Source organism: Papilio polytes, unplaced genomic scaffold (assembly GCF_000836215.1).
Source record: "Papilio polytes unplaced genomic scaffold, Ppol_1.0 DF821734.1, whole genome shotgun sequence".
In the NCBI taxonomy this organism is placed as follows: domain Eukaryota; kingdom Metazoa; phylum Arthropoda; class Insecta; order Lepidoptera; family Papilionidae; genus Papilio; species Papilio polytes.
The window spans coordinates 42120-45643 of NW_013527470.1; the positions used below are offsets into that span (position 1 = coordinate 42120).

At 42.2% G+C, this 3524-nt stretch overlaps 1 long non-coding RNA gene across 1 annotated transcript in view; it reads left to right on the forward strand.

The window, feature by feature from the left end:
• Positions 1 to 1403, forward strand: part of LOC106108194 — a 5011-nt gene extending 3608 nt beyond the window's left edge. Inside the window, exon 2 of the long non-coding RNA XR_001225910.1 lies at positions 867 to 1403. This is a non-coding gene — a long non-coding RNA (uncharacterized LOC106108194). The remainder of the gene's footprint in view (positions 1 to 866) is intronic.
• The last annotated feature ends 2121 nt before the right edge of the window (positions 1404 to 3524 follow it).

Consider the following 3524-nt stretch of genomic DNA (forward strand, 5'->3'; position numbering starts at 1 on the left):
AGAAGATAGCGACAGAAGAACTTAAATTTAATTTCATCGCCAACTGCATTTGTTGCACTTAATTTTCTGCCGAAAACAAAATGTGAATAAGGAATATGCCGTATTACATTCAAATGAGTAATAGAAGCTTGTGGATGAGTAATGTGCAATCGACTATGAAATTTGTATAAGTTTCACAGCAGCTAAAAATATTATTTTAATGTTCCTCAAATTATACTTTCTTACGTTGCCACAAAGGTGTCGATAATACTTGAAGCGACGAATCAAATCGTGAGCGCTATTGTTTTACAAACAGCTTCGACATACATACATACGTATGCGGCTGCGGGTCAAATTAATATTGATGAGTGGAGGGCGTCGGCCGCCGCGCTGTCGCCTTGTCCGCGCGATCGCTGCCTGCTGTCTGCCGTCCACTGATACTACGAGATATGAGTATGTGCTTTTATCTACCAGGCAATTAGCACGACAGATAGTTTACCTGGCCGCCTGGATGCTTAGACGCCTTGACGCCTTGACGCCAGGCTCTCTGGACTACATCTGTAGGTAAGAGAAAGCAAATCCCAGTCACTGAGAGGACGTGCCATTGGACGCAACGTGTTTGTGTCTGATTAACATTTTGTTATGGTGTCATCACGTATAAAAAGGGAAATGTTATTTTTTTGTTGTCAAAATGTAAACTTAATCATAAAAAAATTAGAGTCAATGTTTAATGTGTAAGTTCAGGGTTCAAGGAATAAAATGACATTTACAATATCTCGAATATTCGCCACAGTGTTCCAAGATCCCTGAGATATTACTATCTACATATTTTAATTTCATACATAACGTAATTATTATTCAACACGTGTGAATGCCCTATTGTGCAGGGTCGAGGGCCGAGTAGCGCCGGGTGCCGGGTGCCGGGCGCCGGGAGTGCCCGCGCGGTGCGGTTCACGGGCGCGGCGGCTAACGTGTCGCGTGTCGCGGTTTTATATTAATTAGGTCCTCGCAAATTAATTAACCGTAATTTTATTCGCTACCTAGTTATTACATTAGGATATTTCGAAACCGCGCCCACGACAACTACCGTAATATAGACACAACAACATAATCATTAATAAAGCATCACAAATACAGCTCAAGCTGGGCTACAATTCCTGTTTCTGCAATTGAATGAATTAGTTATTTATTACGAACAATAAAACACAAAGTGATGAGCTCGACGTCGAGGTTGCATTTGCCTTTAATTAGAGTTCAACGCGTATGTCGTCTGCCGACCCTTGCGGCCCGCAGCCCTGGATCGCCCCGTGCCGGTCACCAGCCCCGGACACCACAAGGCCCAAATTTAAGTCTCTTTTCGTATGCTAGGAATTAAAGGTTTTCAATCATTTTATGTATTACAAGAATCTATACGTACTACTATTCAATTATGTACTTTACTTACTATTCTAATATTCTCTTAGAATTAAAACTTTTGTCGTTTAACTATTACATTTAATGTTAGAAGATTGTTGAATTGGTATTTTGTTAAATGTTATAAACCATTATTATGGTTAAATGACAAAAAGCTGGGTCGTCTTCGACGTAACTACAGGTGGGGCGGCACCGAGGGGCGGCGGGCTACAGGTGGCAGCCCGCTGCCGCGTCCCCCGTCCCCAGCGCCCCCCGCACCCTAAGCCGCCCACCGACTGTCACCTACTCTAACCTCATTTCGAATAATTCATGAAAAAGCTTTTATGTTGAGTTGTAGTTTGTTTGACTAAATACCTCAGCCCGGCCTCGCCTCGCCCTTTCTTCCTCCCATGGAATATTGTTAGCTCGCAATAGTGTTTTTTTAGACTCATTTACTCAAGACAAGTATAAAAGTAGCAGAAGCATCTTGCGAGGTATTCTAGCGTGTTGTTCGCGTACGGGATCTTTAAATTCTTCAAATAAAAGGAAGTGGCTGATATTTAGGAGCTCCGGCTCAGGAATGTGAGCAATATTTAATATGTGCCCGAACCAATGCCTTGAGATGACGAAATGTGGTTCGCTTTGGTCGCCAACAGTGCACAAGCATACGTGATAATTATATACCATATTTCTGTTTCCTCCACACGCTATTCATGTGAGAAAAAGACAGGATAAGGAAGTAGATTAGGATAGACAGAGGAGGGGACATACAGACAAAAGAAGGGGGAATATTCTCTTTCCTCTCTTCTCCTCGGTCTATTAAAGGTAGCGGACGTATCTGCAATTGCGGCTGTCTATGGACAGCGGTCGCTTCCCTATTACGTTCAATTAGCTCGTTTATAATCTTATGACAAAACAATATACTATAGAGATATAAGTAGAATACTTTCACCTATGAATAAATTCAAGATGATCGCCTCTACAAAATGGCGAATGACATATTTTGTACAACAACGTCAATGTATCACAGGTATCAAATGATTGGGATTTTAACAGTGGTAGAGCCTGCTTTAACACCTCGCACTTGCCCGGTGTAATACCACGACCACACAGATAACAGGCGTGAAGTGGAAGCAATTCTGCGTTTCGTCTGATGAGTGTGGTGCCGGAGGCCTAATTTTAGTCCTTTTCCCTTTACACACTTTTCTTAAGAGGAAAGGATGGGAAGGAAAAGTTGATTTGACGGTGAAGGAGACGCATAGGAAGGGGAAATGTCCTGTTTATGTGCGTCTCCTCCTCCGTCAATGAAGGGTAGGCAACGCATCTACAATTGCGGATGTTTATGGGCAGCGGTCGCTTTCCATTTAGGTGGATTCAGTTGGCCGCTTGCCGCCGTATATTATAAAAAAAAAACTAAGAAGTTCCTGCCATGAATAAAACTAAATCAAAATGAAAACTTAAAAAGCAAATGTTCGTAGCGACAAAATAATGTCGCCTAGTTTGATACTAGAGGTTTCCCTTTAATAACTTAAGACTATAACTGTTTAATGAATTCGATTGAAGTTTAAATCTGCGTTTACGTCTTAGGACCTATATCTTGGTACGTTTTGTCAAAAAAAGAGATATCGCGATCGAGAATCGAGTGCGACTAGAGAATGAATGAAATGCTAGATACCGAGCGCAGCGACAGGTGCTGGCCTGTGCCCTCGCCCGCTCCCTCGCCCTCGCTCTGCCCCCGCTCTCACCCACGCCCGCACCTACTCCATTTACTGATTTATTGTTCATTAATTTTTTCTGTACTCGTGCCTTTTCAACGATTTCATATTTAATAAGTTATTTGCAACTGTATTGCATAATGCGCCGTTTAAAAGAACTAGAATACGATTCCGTGAGAGAATAAATATTGTTTACTGCGACGCAACACTGCGCACGTCCTCCAAATTATTCCCAAAGAAAACATTTCGTAGTTATAAGATTTTTCTTGTAAGATTAGTTAATTTACATTGCTAACAGGTTTTTTTTGTCAAAGTGTATTGGGAGTCAGGTTTGGTGTTCGATGGCGGCACACTTGTCACATATCTGACTGCGCCGCTACGAGGTAGGTATAACATAGTATTAATGGCGGAGGCGGAGGCGGAGGCAAACATGTGCAG